We start from the raw sequence: 20130 nt of genomic DNA, 5'->3' as shown, positions 1-20130 counted from the left end.
GATGAATAATTGGTACACAAAATTGTTTCGGGTGAATCCAAACACCGAACCTCCTCCACCCCTTCCTATTCCCCAACCAGTTCCCATAGTTCCTTAAGGTACAGAATGGTAAGATTGACTAAGCCTCCGATTGATAAGATCCAAAAGCAAGGGGATGAAGAGTTTAGGGCTAATATAGATGATGATCTTGAGAAATCAGAGTTTTGGCTTCAGAATTCTATTCGGGTATTTAATGAACTTTCTTGTACTCCCGAAGAATGTTTAAAGTGTGTTATATCTTTATTGAGGGACTCGTCATATCACTGGTGGAAGACACTGGTATCCGTGGTTCCGAAAGAAAAGGGTTACATGGGGTTTTTTCTAGGAGGAATTCAGAAATAAGTACATAAGCCAACGGTTCATTGATCAAAAATGCAAAGAGCTTCTTGAGTTAAAGCAAGGCCGAATGTCTGTGGTAGAATATGAAAGAGAATTTGTTAGACTCAGTAAATATGCCCAAGAATGTGTGTCTACCGAGGCTATTATGTGTAAGAGATTTGAAGATGGGTTGAATGAGGATATCCGACTGCTAGTTCGAATCTTAGAGCTGAAAAAATTTATGGTACTGGTTGGTCGAGCTTGCAAAGCCAAAGAGCTAAACAAAGAGAAAAAAAAGTTGTGATTGAGGCTCGAGATGCAAGAAAAAGGTCAATGAGTAAGTCATTCCAATCTTAGTTAAAGAAGTCCAAAGAGATGAATCCTTGATTGACTGTTTCAGCTGGGTGTTCGCATCGAGACCATGAGAGATCATATTCGGGTTCTAAAACTCAAGCTACTTCAATGGCAAGTGTGAGTAATGTTAAATCCAATAGACTTGAATGTTAACATTGTGGCAGACGGCACCTCGGCGAGTGTTATATGGTTAGCCGTGCTTGTTTTAATTGTGGTTCTCAAAAACATTATATTAAAGATTGTCCTTAGAGGGTTGAGAAAGAAAAATTTTAGAGTGTTAGACCGGGTAATACTACCAGTAGAGGTAGACCATCGAGAAATACCGGAAGTAGAGCTAGTAGTAAAAGTGTAGTGGAAGGTTCAGCTGTGAGGCTAGAAGCTAGAGCACCCGCTGGAGCTTATGCCATACGTGCTCGTGAGGATGCGTCATCTCCTAATGTGATTACTGGTACATTTTCTCTCTATGATATTAATGTTATTGCATTGATTGATCCCGGGTCTACTCATTCCTATGTTTGTGTAAATTTAGTATCTAGTAAGATTTTTCCTGTTGAACTTACTAAATTTGTGATTAAAGTGTCAAACCTTTTAGGCAAATATGTGTTAGTTGATAAGGTTTGCAAGAATTGCCCTTTGATGATTCAAGGTCACTATTTTCTAGCTAATCTAATGTTGCTGTCATTTGATGAGTTTGATGTTATTCTGGGTATGGACTGGTTAACATTGCATGATGCCAAGGTAAATTGTAGACTGAAAACCCTTGAGTTGAAATGTGAAATTCGTGAGATTCTTTGGGTTGAAACAGATGAATCAAATAAATTACCTATGGTGATTTTGCACATGTCTGCTCAGAAATACATGAGAAAAAGGCTTGAAGCTTATCTTGCATACGTGTTGAATACTGAGATGTCTAAGTCGAAACTTGAATCAGTGCCGGTAGTTTGTGAATTCTCAGATGTGCTTCCAAAAGAATTGCCTGGGTTACCTCCAATTAGAGAGATTGAATTTGCTATTGATTTATTACCTGGGACTACACCAATCTCGACTACTTCGTATAGAATGGCTCCAACTGAATTGAAAGAATTAAAAGTTCAGTTGCAAGAATTGACAGATAAGGGTTTTGTGAGATCGAGTTTTTCTCCTTGGGGTGCTCCCGTACTGTTTGTAAAGAAGAAAGACGGATCTATGAGACTTTGTATTGACTACCGTCAGCTCAACAAAGTGACTATAAAAAGAAGTATCCGTTACTGAGGATTGATGATTTGTTCGACCAGTTGAAAGGGGCGACGGTGTTTTTAAAGATTGATTTGAGATCCGATTACTATCAGTTGAGAGTTAAAGAGTCAGATGTGCCAAAAACCGATTTCAGAACGAGGCATGGCCACTATGAATTTCTTGTGATGCCTTTCGGTTTAACTAATGCTCCGGCTATTTTCATGGACTTGATGAACCAAAATTTTTGACCGTATTTGGATAAGTTTGTAGTTGTGTTTATAGATGACATCCTGATTTACTCCTGAGATGAGTCCGAGCATGCCGAACACTTAAGAACTGTGTTGCAGATTTTGAGAGAAAAGAAAGTGTTTGCTAAGTTCAGTAAAAGTGGGTTTTGGCTTCATGAAGTTGGATTTTGGGGACACATAGTTTCAGGTGATGGTATTCGGGTTGATCCGAACAAAATTTCGACAATTTTTGATTGGAAACCGCCAAAAAATGTATCCAATGTTAGAAGCTTTTTGGGCTTAGTCAGGTATTATAGACGTTTTGTTAAGGGATTCTCGATGATTGCCTCTCCTATAACTAAGTTTCTGCAAAAGAATGTTAAGTTTGAATGGACCGATAAATGTCACCAAAGTTTCGAGAAATTGAAAGCATTATTGACTGAGGCGCCAGTTTTGGTGCAACTTGAGACGGGAAAAGAGTTCATGATTTATAGTTGTAGCGACGTAAAAATTTTAGCTTAGCTTGGTCGCTAATTGTGGCGATTTATTGAAAAAAAGTTTGGAATTTGACGTTTGATTTTTGAAATAAACAGGGAGTCGCCACCGATCCTTTTTCCTAGGTGTGATCGGACACCTATTAGATCTCTTATTAAAACAAATAAAAGGTTGAGTTTAGGTCTACGTTAAAATCCAAAGAAAATTTAGGGTTCGGGAGTCGGTTACGCGCGAGGAAGGTATTAGCACCCTCGCGACGCCCAAAATTGGTATCTTATTAAACACATGTTGTCTTGATTTTCAAAAATACGAATTCAATTTGACATTTAAGTGTGATCCGATTGAAGGAAATAAGAAGTTGCAAGTTTTTTTTGTTTTTTAGAAGGACGTCCCATTTTTAACACGAGCCGATTAATTTCACCCAACATAGCGATGAAATCGATGACTTAATGTTAAAATTGGTACATTGCCTTATTCTTAAAATTAAAATGTAAAAAGTTTTTAAAATGATAGTAAAAAAAATCCAAGAATATTATTGTCAAAAAATGCGAACAATGATGTGAATAATAAAATATATAAAATATTAAAATATCAAAATATTAGAATAATAATAATTAATATTGACAAATAAAAAATAAAATAGAAATAAAAAAGATGTACATAGTATATATTAGAAATAATAACGATGTTTAAAAAAATACTATTAATAATACTACATCAATATGTACATATATAAAAAATAAATACGTGATAATATTAAAAATATGTACATAATATAGTGTTAAAATATATACATAATATAGTTAAGATATATACATAAGATAACATGTAGAAAAAATATATATATATAAATAATATAATATTAAAGATATATAAATAAAATAGTATAAAATATATATATATATATACGTAATATAGAATTTAAAATATACCTAATATATTAAAAGAATATATATAATATAATATTAAGAAATATAATAATAACAAAAAAGAGAGAGGGAGAGGGTGGGTGATTTTCGGCCACAAGGCCGGCCATCGTCCGGTCGCCGGACCGCCGCCGGCGCCACCGTACACGGCAGCCGGACCTCAAAAAACTTTTTCGGTAAAAATGGATAAGCTTCTTCCTTTTATTTTTTACTTTCGTATAAAAGAAACAAAATAAGATTGAAAGGAAAACAATAAGTAAACAAAGAACTTAAAATGAGAATAGACAAAGAAACCTCTTTTGCTTTGATCTTTGATTAATCTCCAAAAAACCTAGCTTCTCCAAAAACCAGCCTTCACAATAACTCTTCTCCTTGATTACTTTAAAAAGAAACCTCTCCAAAAATCCTTTACAGTAACTTTCTCTCCCAAAAAATCTCAAAAAAAAATCCCCCTCCTCATATACAAAATATGAGAAGGCTTATATAGCCATTTACAAAATATTTTTTTATTGTTTATGTCTTCATTTGTAGGTACAAGTGGTGGTGGGGAAGGTGTGGCTAGTGGAGTTGGTGGTGGAAAAGAGTGGCTAGAGGAGTTGGTGGTGGAAAAGGTGTGGCTAGTGGAGTTGGTGGTGGAAAAAGAGTGGCTAGTGGAGTTGGTGGTGGAAAAGGTGTGGCTAGTGGAGTTGGTGGTGGAAAAAGCTAAGATTTAGTTGAGAAAAGTTTAAGTTGTGGGCTAGGGTTTTTTTTTATTTTGATTTGGGCTTAGGGTTTGGGCCATTGGGGTTTTGATGTAAATTGGGCTTTGGGTAGTTAATATTTTGGGTTTTGGGTTTAATTTTGGTGGGTTAGGTAATGCTAAATTGGGTTTTGATGTAAATGGGCTAAAATTGGCCTACAACAGCTACCCCTCTTTGCTCACTATCGTGTAACGAGAATAGAGCAAAGATACAAAGAAAGGCCAATTTTGCCCGGTCTTGCTAAGTATGGACTTCTTTGGTGCTCTTCTCATCCAGATAGTCTCTTTCCAGTCCATCGCATCTTGTAGCTTTGGTTCAATCCACTGCAAATTCGGAGATATGCCTTGTAGCTTCAATCTGTTCCAATGTAACTTCAAGGATATGAGATTTGTGGCTTCGACCCGCTTCACTGTAACTTTAGAAAGATAAGATCTACAACTTCAATCCATTCTTCTATCGCTTTAGTGGGATAAGGTTTGTGGTGTTTTCTTCTCTGACTTCAGAAAGGTAAGATCTAATATCTTCAATCAGCTCCAACGAAAATTTTGAAGAAACAAAAATCTGGTGTCTTCAATCAGCTCCAATCTTTATTCTTTACTCGGCATGTGATCCTGAGCTCAACTCATTTCTCGCAATATGAATTGGCTTTTTTTGAAAACAGACATTAAAACAGAAATAGCTCAGCACGTGAGCTAAGGCTCAACTCACCTCTCGCCATATGAGTTGGTTTTTTTGAAACAGATTTTGAAAATACCTCGACATGTGAACCCAAGGCTCAACTCACATCTCGCGATATGAGTTGATTTTTGAAAAATATAAATTGGAAACCAGAAATTGAAAAGCAGAAATTAAAAACAGAATTTGAAAAGACCTCAGCGTGTGGCCCGAGACTCAACTCACCTCTCGCAATATGAGTTGATTTTTAAAAAGTAGAAATTGAAAAACAGAAATGGAAATCACCTCAGCGTCTTGAGGTTCAACTCACCTCTCGCAATATGAGTTTTTTTGAAAAATAAATTAAAACACAAAAATTGACAATACCTCGGCGTGCCCCGAGGCTCAACTCACCTCTCGCAATATGAGTTGATTTTTGAAAAACAGAAATTTAAAAATACCTCAGCGTGTCCTGAGGCTCAACTCACCTCTCGCAATATGAGTTGATTTTTTTTTTACGAACAGAAATTGAAAAGACCTCAGCATGTGAGCCGAGGCTCAACTCACCTCTCGCAATATGAGTTAATTTTTGACAAACAGAAATTGAAATTACCTCAGCGTGTCCCGAGGCTCAACTCACCTCTCGCAATATGAGTCGATTTTTGAAACATAAATTAAAAAAACGAAAATTGAAAATACCTCAGCGTGTCCTGAGGCTCAACTCACCTCTCGCAATATGAGTTGAAATTAAAACACAAAAATTGAAAATACCTCAGTGTGCCCCGAGGCTCAACTCACCTCTTGCAATATGAGCTGATTTTGAAAAAGTAGAAATTAAAAGGTTCAACCCACTTCTCGCAATATGAGTTGATTCTTGACAAACAGAAATTGAAATTACCTCATCGTGTCTTGAGGCTCAACTCACCTCTCGCAATATGAATTGAAAAAAATACCACAGTGTGTAATCTGAAGCTCAACTCACCTCTCGCAATATGAGTTGATTTTTTTTTAAAACAGAAATTGAAAATACATCAGCATGTGAACCGAGGCTCAACTCACCTCTCGCAATATAAGTTGATTTTTTTTTTTGAAAACAGAAATTGAAAATACCTCAACGTGTCTTGAGGCTCAACTCATTTCTCGCAATATAAGTTGAATTTTGAAAACAGAAATTGAAATTACCTCAGTGTGTCCTGAGGCTCAACTCATTTCTCGCAATATGAGTTGATTTTTTTTTAACAACAGAAATTGAAATTACCTTAGCGTGTCCTGAGGCTCAACTCACCTCTAGCAATATGAGTTGATTTTGAAAAACAAAAATTAAAAGGCTTAACTCACCTCTCGCAATATGAGTCAATTTAAAACATAAACTAAAAATACCTCAGCGTGCCCCGAGGCTCAACTCACTTCTCGCAATATGAGTTGATTTTGAAAAAAAAAATTAAAAATACCTCAACGTGTCTTGAGGCTCAACTCATCTCTCGCAATATGAGTTGATTTTCCTTGGAAAGCATGAATATTAAACATCAAAATACCAAAACCAGTCCTTTGGTAGAACTCGAGTATCTTTTCCTTTGATTCAGTGCGACTCTCATTCAAGATTTCTTACTTTACTGGATTACCTGTATATGCCATGCATGATGTCATCATGATATGCACATGTTTGTCTTAAATGCCTTTATGCCTACATGATTATGCAGTGCTCCTTAAGCATATTGGTCGTATGTCATTTTCGCCATGATTGTTGAGGATCTGCGTTCATTGCTTTGATTCTCGACCTTCTCTTCAGGCCTCATACCTGTCTTCGAGCTTTACGAGTAATCGGCGTTTCTCAGATATCACCCTTTTGCCCTTGGTTAAACTTTGTTCTTGCTTTGAAGATCTTGCACTTATCGAATTCTTATCCGGGTAATGCTTGACATTTCTTTTGTTTAGAGTATGTCATTTCACTATTTATCATTAAATAAACACATAATGAGATGCATGAAAATGGTCAGGTAGGGATAAAAAGGATATCTCATATTCCTTTATTTCAAATGTGGCAAACAAAGAAAGTTAACCAATGAGAGTAAAAATGTCAAAAAGAAAGAAAAGGTCGTATTCAACGGATACAAATGCTCTAGATATTCAACATATGAACTCTTCCACGTTCCTCAATCAATAATCTTTTCGAGCATGGCTTCTTGCGTAGAAAATTTCGAGCTTTCAGAAGTGCTTCAAATACTGTAGTCTCACTACTTGACCTATCGTTCGACCGCCAGGTTTGTTTCATTAGGACGCCCTCTCGGGTTTTCATCCTAATCTTTTTGTACTAATCAAGACGCCCTTTTCGGGTTTTCGCCCTGATCCTTTTTTTTTAGGATGCCCTTTTCGGGTTTTCATCTTAAGCATAATATTTCTTCACTGCATCTGAATTCACCGGATTCGGTAACTCCTTCCCATCCATCTCGGTAAGGATTAAAGCTCCTCCTGAGAATGCCTTTTTTACAACGTATGGTCCTTCCCAGTTTGGTGCCCATTTTCCTCGCAGGTCTTTTTGTATTGGGAGAATCTTTCTCAGAACGAGTTCTCCTTCATGGAACTCTCTTGGTCGTACTTTCTTGTCATGGGCTGCGATCATTCTCTTTTGGTACATTTGCCCATGACAAATTGCCCTTAGACGTTTTTCTTCAATGAGGTTCAACTGATCATATCGAGCTCGAACCCATTCTGCTTATTCTAACTTTGATTCCATCAATACTCGCAGAGAGGGGATCTCAACCTCGATAGGTAGCACAGCTTCCATTCCATAAGCCAGAGAGAAAGGAGTTGCTCCCGTAGATGTTCGCACAGATGTGCGATATGCAAACAAAGCAAATGGAAGCTTCTCGTGCCAATCTTTATATGTTTCAGTCATTTTCCCAATGATCCTCTTAATATTTTTATTGGCTGCTTCAACAGCCCCGTTCATCTTTGGGCGATAGGGCGAGGAGTTATGATGCTTTATTTGGAACTGCTCTCACACTTCTTTCATCATCTTATTGTTCAGATTCGTGACATTATCTGAAATGATTCTTTCAGGCAAACCATACCGGCAAATGATTTCCTTTTTCAAAAACCTGCAAACTGCAGTCCTCGTCACATTGGCAAACGAAGCGGCTTCTATCCATTTTGTGAAGTAATCATGACCACAAAAACGAATCGATGTCCATTTGATGCTTTTGAAGAAATTGGCCCTATGACATCCATGCCCCACATAGAAAAAGGCCACGGAGAAGTCATGACATGAAGGGGTGAAGGGGCTACATGAATTTTATCGCTGTAGATTTGACATTTGTGGCATTTTCTAGCAAAATTGATGCAGTCATTTTCCATTGTCAGCCAATAATAACCGAGTCTCATGATCTTTCTGGCCATATTGAAACCATTGGCATGCATTCCGTAAATTCCCTCATAGACCTCTTCAAGTATTTTTCTGGCTTCAACATCATCCACACATCTCAAAAGCATCTGATCCTTTCCTCTTTTATACAGGATATCCCCATCAAGAACAAATCCCGCTGCCATTCTTCTAATTGTTCTTTTATCGTTCTCATTCGCTTGTTCGGGATACCTTTGATTCTTGATATATTCTAAGATATCATGGAACCAAGGTCGTCCGTCTACTTCTTTCTCAATGCTACAACAGTGTGCAGGGACCTCGTATATGCTCATTTTGAGGGGCATTATTTCTACTTCTCTACTTGCTTTGAACATTGAAGCCAAAGTGGCTAGGGCATCAGCCAGTTGGTTCTCTTCTCGTGGGAAGTAATGAAAAGTTATTTCTTTGAATTCCTTGATCAATCCAGCCACTAAATCGCTGTACTTAATCAATTTTGAGTCCCTCACTTCCCGCTCTCCACGGATTTGGTAAATCACTAGGGCTGAGTCCCCGTACACCTCCAAGATCTCGATGTTTCGTTCGATAGCTGCACGAAGCCCATGATACAGGCCTCATATTCTGCGATATTATTGGTACAGAAGAAGTTCAGTCTTGCAGTGAACGGATAATGATTCCCGTCTGGTGATACCAGAATTGCTCCAATTCCATGCCCTAAAGCATTTGACGCACCATCAAAGCACATCTTCCATGACTTCTCTTTTGATGACTCGGATTCCATTTCTGTGATGCACATTAAGTCTTCGTCTGGGAAATCAAATTTCAAGGGCTCATATTCCTCCGTCGTTCGAGTCGCTAAGAAATCAGCTATTGCGCTCCCTTTTATCGACTTCTGACTTACATAGGCAATGTCATATTCTGATAGGAGGATCTGCCATCGTGCCATTCTTTCTGAGAGTGCCGGTGATTCCATCATGTATTTTATTGGGTCTAGCTTTGAAATTAGCCATGTTGTATGATACAACATATATTGTCTGAGTCTCCGAGCTACCCAAACCAGAGCGCAACAGTATTTTTCAATGGACGAATACTTTGCCTCATATTCAGTGAACTTTTTACTGAGGTAGTAGATCGCCTTTTCTTTCTTTCCTAACTCATCGTGTTGCCCCAGTACGCAACCCATTGAATTTTCAAACACAGTTAAATACAATATCAATGGTCTTCCCGGAGTTGGTGGTACTAGCACTGGAGGACTAGACAAATATTGCTTTATTTTATCAAAGGCCATCTGGCATTCCTCATTCCATTCTCCAGGGTTATGTTTTCGAAGAAGTCGAAAGATTGGGTCGCATTGGTTGGTAAGCTGAGCGATAAATCGGGTGATGTAATTTAATCTCCCTAAAAATGTTCTAACTTCCTTTTGCATGCGCGGAGATGGTAACTCTTGAATGGCTTTTATTTTATCTGGATCAACCTCGATACCTCTTTCACTGACAATGAAGCCTAGCAACTTCCCCGAGGTAGCCCCAAATGTACATTTGGCTGGATTGAGCTTTAACTGAAACTTTCTCAGCCTGTCGAACAACTTCTTGAGATTCACTACATGCTCTTCTTCCCCTCGGGATTTAGTAATCATATCGTCGACGTAGACCTCTATTTCTTTATGCATCATGTCATGGAATAACGTCACCATAGCCCTCTGATATGTTGCCCCAGCATTCTTTAACCCGAATGGCATCACCTTGTAGCAAAACGTTCCCCACATTGTTATGAAGGTAGTTTTCTCCATATCATCAGGAGCCATCTTGATCTGATTATACCCCGAGAATCCATCCATGAAAGAAAACAATGAATGTTTTGCTGTGTTGTCCACCAACGTGTCAATATGTGGCAAGGGAAAATTATCTTTTGGGCTTTCTCGATTCAGGTCACGGTAATCCATGCACATTCGTACTTTTCCATATTTCTTTGGTACCGGGACTATGTTAGCCACCCATTCTGGATATTTGGAGGCTTGTAGGAAGCCAGCGTCAAATTGCTTCTTGACTTCCTCTTTTATTTTCAACAGCATTTCGGGCCTCATCCGTCTTAATTTTTGCTGGATGGGCTTGCATTTTGGCTTTAATGGGAGCTTATGGACCACTAAATCTTCATCTAGCCCTGGCATGTCCTGGTATGACCACGCGAAAACATCTTTGTATTCGCGGAGTAAAGTGATCAAACTATGCCTAGTACTTTCTGAAATAGAAGTCCCAATCTTCACTTCTTGTTTCCTCTCTTCAGTGCCCAAATTTATTGTTTCCACAGATTCTTCATGAGGCAGAACCTGTTTATCCTCTTGTTCCACCATTCTTAACAATTCAGAAGACGAGACATAATCTTCAGTATTTTCTTCGGCTTCAAATTCTCCTAACCAAACAGCCTTCTCAAAATCAATTTCAAGATTCGTAACGGGCTTATTCATGTCATCAATATCTGAGCACCTAAAAGTTGAATGGAAAAGGAAGCTATCGGGGGAAATCCAAGTATTGGAAACAACAAACAAAATGTTATGTCATGGAAATGAGGCAAATGTAAGGATAGGCTATGAAATGAGAAAATGATTATGAAATTAGTGATAATGCGAAAAATCGTGACAAAATGCATCTTCATTGATATTCACTTAAATGATAAAGAACGAATGCAAGCTCCTACAAAAGAATTCCATTATATCTAAGGACACAATAGAAGGTTGATGTTTAGCATTACTCTGAAGGCTTATAAACTACAAGAAGCTCTTCAGCAATCCAATTGTTCAACATGAAACCAGGGGGACAAGGGCGTATCCTTGAGACGTCTTTACTCACATCAGCCCCTTTGTCAATAACATTTATACTGACATTTTGAAGACCCTTTTCAATTAACCATAGCGTGTTTCGTGGACCATCTTGTCCAGGGTACATCATTCCCGCAGATGTAAATGTTTTTGACAAAGGAGGGTACTCTATTGGTTCCCATTCTGGTTCTCGGCCCAAAGTTCTTGCAATCCTTCTTTCCTGATCTTTTTTCCACTATCTTCTTCTTTGACGCATGTCAGGATGGAAGCTCAAACCGTATCGGGCCCTGTGGTGCACTGGCTTTAAAGCCCTGACTATTCCTTGCAGATATCTCCCTAAACCTCTTCTCGCTCAAGCTCCCCTTCCTACGGTCAATTTGACACCCATTCTAGTATTTCTCGACAATTTAGGCACGGGAATTTTGTTTCCCTCAGTGAAGAATGTGGCATTGACGAATTCAAGGGATCAGAAGGAGCATTCCACTACGTCCTTGCTCACTTCAAGGTATGGCACATCAGCAGAGATAGATGCGACAATGTCTTCTTCTCCCTCGACAGTGACCAAACAGCCATCCATGATAAATTTCACCTTTTGATGGAGGGATGATGGGACCGCTCCAGCAGAATGGATCCAGGGTCTTCCCAAAAGGCAGTTATATGAGGATGTAATGTCCATGACTTGGAACTTGACATCATATATGTAGGGACCCACTTCCAGAGGGATCTCAATTTTTTCCATGACTTCACGCCTTGTCCTGTCGAATGCCCGTACCGTAGAATGACAGGGCCTTAAATGGGACAGATCCATCAAAATTCTGGAAAGTGTGGCCAAAGGCATAACGTTGAGTGCCGAACCATTATCGATGAGCACGTTCGGTATTTTGTAGCCCTTGCAACGGGTTGTGATATGCAATGCTTTCACTGAGCCTCTACCATTGGGCGATATTTCATCATCACTAAAAGAAATGAAATTATCCGCATTCAAGTTGTTCATCCACCTATCCAGTTTTTCAACGGATACATTGTTTGCCACATAAGCTTGATTTAACACTTTCAGCAGAGCGTTTCGGTGTGGTTCTGAATTCAACAGCAGAGATAATACCGAGATTCGCACTGGCTGCTTACTCAATTGTTCTACCACGTTGTACTCACTGTGCTTGATAAATTTTAAGAATTCCTGTACTTCCTCCTCGTCCACAGGATTTTTAGCTTCTTGTTCAGGCGCAGTTTCATGCTCATCATCGTTCACATGCATCAGTGCTTTTCCTTTCTGTTTCAAGTCACTGTTCTTCTTTATCTCCTTCGAATAACATCTTCCACTACGAGTGAAATGACCTAATTCCCCGACGCTTCCAGTCATGGCTTTGGGTTTTTCATCTTCAGGTGTGACGATATTAACGTCATATTTCTATGGTACTGCTTTATTGTCCTTGTAAGGGAAAGAAGATGGTACTTCGATTATCATTTTTGGTTTCACCGGCTCTTTCGTCGCATCGTAATAAATTACTAACGGTTGATCAGCGCTATAAGGGGGACCTGATGACTGGCTATCAGAGGCGCATACTTCTCTTTCATTGGTCTCTTCCCTTTTGTTAAGGATCTTAATCTCCTTATTATCCATCCGGTCTTGAAGCAACCTTTTAAATTCCTCACACGACTGAATGTCGTGTCCCACAATTCCATGGAAATTGCAAAAACTTTGACCTTCTTCTCCAAGAATTCTATCGGGGTGACAAAGCAATCCTTTCTTAACCAATACCTCCCAGATTTTCTGCAGAGGCGTCCTTATTTCCGAAACACATCTTCTGACTTTCCATTCGTCCACTTTCCCCACTATGCTCACATCCCTTTCGATATGGTTAGGGAATGGGTTCCCAGTTGCATTACTGGCACTATCGAATCGTAGGATACCTGCATCAATGAGTCCTTGAACTCTTCTCTTAAAGGCTAGGCAGTTTTTCGTGGAATGTCCCTGGTTTCCCGTATGGTATGCACAACTAGCGAATTGTATGTTTTAACCTCAGCGAACGAGTATGGAATATGCAATGAATGAATGAATGAATGCATGAATGTCAAATGACTGTTAGTCATGAAAGAAATGCAAGAAATTGGTGTTAATTTCAAGATAGCCCCTATTTAGGCATTTCCTTAATCAAAAGAGTCTATTACACAACGTTTCGATCACTCGTGTAATTGACTCCTCTATCAGAAACCCCTTTTTGGCAACCAATCTCTAATCAACCCTTTCCTAACAAGATGTATATGATGCATGATGAAAAATAGAAATACAGACAAACAATATTGGTTAGCAAAACACATATGATCAGAGAAAAATTGTGGAAAATCTAACAAATTAAGCTACTTGGTCCAATGGACTCGATTCCCTTGCATAGAAAGCGAAAGTGCAAAAGGTAAGAGGCGTTCCTCCCGTGCACTTATTTTGGTGACTACTAAACGGACGGAGGTTCAGCATGGCTCTAGTTGGATGGCTCGTATGGTTCACTATATGCGGTTTTGGTTCTAGATGGGTACTCGAATCATCTGTACTGTCATCTACTAAGATTAGTACAGAGCCTCGGTCATGGCCCATCATAGGCTTACGAGATCAATTCGAGGGATTACATTTACTTATGCCTATGCGGAGGGACAAGTTAACTCACGAAAGCATAAGTCATATGTAACCCGAAAGTATTCACTAGCCTGTGCGGAGGGACGAGTTAACTCACGAAGGCGTAGCGTTTACTTTCACTTAAACGGACGGAGCCTGGGTAGAGAGCTCATGTTATGCAAAGATGTATGTGCACGGTGTGTGGGGAGAAACTCACAAACCTTTACGTTTTATTTAAAAACTAAACCAAAACTAAAATCACAAAAATTTAAAGCTGAAAAATAACCGAATAAAACAAGTTAGAATATATACAACACGATGCAAATGCATGATTTTTTGAAAACAAAAAATTTGAGGATCACGACTAAATGTTAATTTGAACAAGGAACTTTGAAAATTTTGACAACGCGAGTTTAATTCTAGACACGACTCTCAAAAAGGGTCCCCAGTGGAGTCGCCAGCTGTAGCGACGTAAAAATTTTAGCTTAGCTTGGTCGCTAATTGTGGCGATTTATTGAAAAAAAGTTTGAAATTTGACGTTTGATTTTTGAAATAAACAGGGAGTCGCCACCGATCCTTTTTCCTAGGTGTGATCGGACACCTATTAGATCTCTTATTAAAACAAATAAAAGGTTGAGTTTAGGTCTACGTTAAAATCCAGAGAAAATTTAGGGTTCGGGAGTCGGTTATGCGCGAGGAAGGTATTAGCACCCTCGCGACGCCCAAAATTGGTATCTTATTAAACACATGTTGTCTTGATTTTCAAAAATACGAATTCAATTTGACATTTAAGTGTGATCCGATTGAAGGAAATGGGAAGTTGCAAGTTTTTTTTTGTTTTTAGAAGGACGTCCCGTTTTTAACACGAGCCGATTAATTTCACCCAACATAGCGATGAAATCGATGACTTAATGTTAAAATTGGTACATTGCCTTATTCTTAAAATTAAAATGTAAAAAGTTTTTAAAATGATAGTAAAAAAAATCCAAGAATATTATTGTCAAAAAATGCGAACAATGATGTGAATAATAAAATATATAAAATATAAAATATTAAAATATCAAAATATTAGAATAATAATAATTAATATTGACAAATAAAAAATAAAATAGAAATAAAAAAGATGTACATAATATATATTAGAAATAATAACGATGTTTAAAAAAAATACTATTAATAATACTACATCAATATGTACATATATAAAAAATAAATACGTGATAATATTAAAAATATGTACATAATATAGTGTTAAAAATATATACATAAGATAACATGTAGAAAAAATATATATATATAAATAATATAATATTAAAGATATATAAATAAAATAGTATAAAATATATATATACGTAATATAGAATTTAAAATATACCTAATATATTAAAAGAATATATATAATATAATATTAAGAAATATAATAATAACAAAAAAGAGAGAGAGGGAGAGGGTGGGTGATTTTCGGCCACAAGGCCGGCCATCGTCCGGTCGCCGGACCGCCGCCGGCGCCACCGTACACGACAGCCGGACCTCAAAAAATTTTTCGGTAAAAATGGATAAGCTTCTTCCTTTTATTTTTTACTTTCGTATAAAAGAAACAAAATAAGATTGAAAGGAAAACAATAAGTAAACAAAGAACTTAAAATGAGAATAGACAAAGAAACCTATTTTGCTTTGATCTTTGATTAATCTCCAAAAAACCTAGCTTCTCCAAAAACCAGCCTTCACAATAACTCTTCTCGTTGATTACTTTAAAAAGAAACCTCTCCAAAAATCCTTTACAGTAACTTTCTCTCCCAAAAACTCTCAAAAAAATCCCCCTCCTCATATACAAAATATGAGAAGGCTTATATAGCCATTTACAAAATATTTTTTTATTGTTTATGTCTTCATTTGTAGGTACAAGTGGTGGTGGAGAAGGTGTGGCTAGTGGAGTTGGTGGTGGAAAAAGAGTGGCTAGAGGAGTTGGTGGTGGAAAAGGTGTGGCTCGTGGAGTTGGTGGTGGAAAAAGAGTGGCTAGTGGAGTTGGTGGTGGAAAAGGTGTGGCTAGTGGAGTTGGTGGTGGAAAAAGCTAAGATTTAGTTGAGAAAAGTTTAAGTTGTGGGCTAGGGTTTTTTTTATTTTGATTTGGGCTTAGGGTTTGGGCCATTGGGGTTTTGATGTAAATTGGGCTTTGGGTAGTTAATATTTTGGGTTTTGGGTTTAATTTTGGTGGGTTAGGTAATGCTAAATTGGGTTTTGATGTAAATGGGCTAAAATTGGCCTACAACAATAGTGATGTGTCATAGAATGGTCTTGGTTGTGTGTTGATGCAAGAAGGTAAAGTGGTGGCTTATGCCTCGAGATAGTTGAAACCACATGAGAAGAATTATCCGACGCATGACTTGGAATTAGCTGTCATCGTCTTTTCTTTGAAAATTTGGCGTCATTATTTGTATGTTAAGAAATGTCGAATCTTTATCGATCATAGAGGTTTGAAGTATTTGATGAATCAAAAGGATTTGAATTTGCGACAACAGAGATGACTTGAATTAATAAAAGATTATGAGCTACTGATTGATTACCACCCAAGAAAAGTGAATGTAGTCACTGATGCCTTAAGCAGAAAATCCTTATTTGCTTTGAGAGCTATGAGTACAAGGTTAGCTTTGTTTGATGATGGCTCGATTTTGGCCGAGTTGAGGGCTAGACTGTTATTTCTTCAACAAATTTGTGAAGCTCAGAAGAATGACAGTGAATTGTAAGCCAAGAGAGCTCGGTGTGAATCAAGTTGTGATTCAGATTTGCGAATCAGATCAGATTACTGCTTGATGTTCCGTGATAAGGTATGTGTACCGAAAGATGATGAGTTGATTCGGAAAATTTTACATGAGGCACACAGTGGTTGTTTATCAATTCATCTAGGTAGTACGAACATGTATAATGATTTGAAGAAATTATATTGGTGGTCGAGTATGGAAAGAGATATTTCTGAATTTGTATCAAAGTGTTTGATTTGCCAACAAGTGAAAGCCGAGCATCAGGTACCTTCGGGTTTACTTCAGCCAGTGATGGTTCCCAAGTGGAAATGGGACAGAATCACGATGGATTTTGTGATAGGTTTGCCTCTGACTCCAAAAAAGAAAGATGTCGTTTGGGCTGTGGTTGATAGATTGCGAAATTGGCTCACTTTATACCAGTACGTACCGACTACTCACTTGATAAGTTGGTTGAGTTGTATATTGCCGAAATTGTGAGATTGCATGGAGTGCCTATGTCTATTATTTCAGATAAGGATCTGAGGTTCACTTCGAGGTTTTGGAAAAAGTTGCAAGAAGCCTTGGGCACGAAATTAAATTTTAGTATCGCGTTTCATCCGCAAACCGACGGTAAATCTGAAAAAGTAATTCAAGTTCTCGAAGACATGCTCCGATGTTGTGTTTTAGAATTCGAAGGTAGTTGGGAGAAATATCTACCTTTGGTCGAGTTTGCCTACAACAACAGTTTTCAATCGAGTATACAGATGGCACCGTACGAAGCATTGTATGGTCGCAAATGTCGAACTCCTTTGTATTAGACCGAGCTCAGTGAGAAATAGATTTATGGGGTTGATCTAGTTAGAGAAACCGAAGAGAAAGTGAAAGTAATCCGTTATCGTCTAAAAGCTGCTTCAAATCGACAAAAGTCATACGCGGATTTGAAAAGAAAAGAAATCGAGTTTCAAGTGGGTGATAAAATGTTTCTGAAAGTATCTCCGTGGAAGAAAATTTTAAGATTTGGCCGAAAGGGGAAGTTGAGTCCGCGTTTCATTGGGCCGTATGAGGTTATTGAAAGGATTGGGCCAGTGGCGTATCGGTTAGCTTTACCGGCAGAGTTAAAAAGAATTCATAATGTGTTTCACGTATCGATGTTACGATGATATTGTTCCGATCCTTCATATGTAATTTCTCCGACAGAGACTGAGATTCGGCCGGATATGACCTATCATGAGGAACCAATAAAGATTTTGGATCGGGAAGTTAAACAGTTGAGAAATAAAAGTATAGCCTTAATGAAAGTGTTGGAGTAGAAGAGGCTACGTGGGAACCAGAGGAAGCCATGAAAAAACAGTACCCAAACCTCTTTTTCGGTAAGATTTTCGGGGACAACAATCCCTAAAAGGGGTAGAGTTGTAACGTCTCAATTTTCGGCCTAGTCGGAACAGTGGTTTCGAGGCCACAAATTCGATGAGGAAAAATTTAATATTCTTATATTTTTATGATCTACAGTTGTACAGAATGATTTTGTTAAAATTTCGTTCGAAAATTTTGACATTTAGGCAGTCAATTTAATAGAAAGGACTAAATTGTAAAAAAGTGCAAAACTTGAGTTCTAGAAGCTAGAGGTGTCTAATTGCTATGAAATTTTAAATTGGAGCTCCTTAAAAGGTAATAAGACCATTGGTTAATTTTTTGGACAAAAATTGACATGAAATAAGTGAAATAGAATATTTTTAAGTTAGGGGCATTTTAGTAATTTGGTGATTAAATGAATTAAAAAGCCAAATTAAAAGCCAATTGTTGCTCATCTTCAACCCCTTGGCTGAATTTCACATGAAGAAGACATATCTAGGGTTTTTCAAGCTTCCAAGCTCGATTGTAAGTCCGTTTTAGCCCCGTTTTTAATGTTTTTTACATTTTTGAGATCCTCACAGCTCGGTTTAGCTATTTCTACCATTATTTTGAGCTAGGTTTTGTGTTTAAAAATTTACCCATGGATGACTTGCATGTTTTTTGATATTTTATGGTAGAATATAAAAGTTTAAAGTGCAATAAACAACTTTTACTAAGTGATTTTTAGTGAAATTGCATAAAAGGACCTACTTGTAAAAGTTGTAAAAAATGTAATTTAGTGAAAATTATGGGCTGATATAAGAGGGAATATGAACCGGCTAGGCTTGGGTAATGAGAAGAATGATTACTTTTCATTTTACGAGCCTAGGGGAAAAATTGTAAATATGTGAAAAGTTAGGAGCAAAAATGTAATTTTTTTTCGTAAGGTATTTTTGGGGCTGATTTGAAAATGTATGTATTAAATGAGTTAAATGTGTTATTATAAATCAAGAAAGACGAGGAATTGACCGTGATCGGGGAAAAAGCAAGGTTGTGGTCTAAAACGCAAACATTTGAGATTTTGGACCAAGGCAAGTTTGTCTGTAAATAATGCATCGTTTTCACTTACACTTTCATATTTTGATATATATTTTGTGAAATGTGGCAGAATATTTGATGTATTTGACAAAATATCGACAAGTGAGAAATTTTCCGGTTGAACCTTAGGAATAGAATAGGATACAAGTGACATGTCACTAGGGACCTATGTGAAAACTATGTGAAATTGTGACTAAGTGAATCCGGGTGTAGGTCTTATAAGTTCTACCAGTGACTGGGTAATCCGACATCTGTTGCGGATACCTAACAGTTTATGTGAGCAGCACTGAGTAGTTACGAATGACCGACATCTTGTGTAAGCAGAACCGCGAAAGTGAATAGCTCGAGAACGAGCCTATGTGCGATAAGTGATGTGAAGTAGCTTTGGCTACAAGTGTGGCACTATGTGTAATATTCTGATATATTCGTTAATATTTCGATGTGTGCAACGGGAAATGACTAAGTGTAAATGATTGCGATTATGTGATGAATGAGTGCAGGTACATGTGTATATATATATTCATGAGCAGTGTGCTCGATATGTGATCGAATTTTGGTAAGATTGATTTGGAGTAAGTATGACTATGAAGACTTGTAAATATTTGATAATGACTAGCTACTGAAATGGCTAGCTATGGACATGTTAGGTGTTATGTTTGTGTAAATGAAAGTTAATACAAAGAAAACATGAAAGAGTAAAATTAGTAATAAAACAGTTATGGACAACAACTGTTGTATAACTTTGAAATATCATCAAAAATTGTGAAAATCGAATTAGAGGTTTAATAAGATATGAAATTAAATCTTATTGAGTTTAGTTTTACATAGAAGAAAGAATGTAAGCAAGAGAATTTCATATTATGAGATATTTGAATTTTTATGAGACAGGGTTAGAGTGATTTGGGAATCCCCTGTTCTGACTTTGGAAAATCATTAAAAAATGTATAAAAATAATTATGAGTTAGAATTTATATTTTTAAAATTATTAATGAGTATATTTTCAATAGAAACAAATGGGAAAATCATCCAAATCATGTACGATTAGATAATTAATTTTTAGTGAAGAAGGGTCGAAACTGACAAACAACAGAACAAAGATGACTTTAAAGAATAAACTGTACTTATTGGCTAAATCATAAATTCTGAAAAATTTATGGTAAGAAGATATGATAGTCTAGTTTTAGAGAAATTTAGTGGATCTTAATTCGGAGTT

The sequence above is a fragment of the Gossypium hirsutum genome, chromosome D11 (assembly GCF_007990345.1).
Source record: "Gossypium hirsutum isolate 1008001.06 chromosome D11, Gossypium_hirsutum_v2.1, whole genome shotgun sequence".
Taxonomy (NCBI): domain Eukaryota; kingdom Viridiplantae; phylum Streptophyta; class Magnoliopsida; order Malvales; family Malvaceae; genus Gossypium; species Gossypium hirsutum.
Note: the sequence above shows the minus strand (reverse complement) of the source record.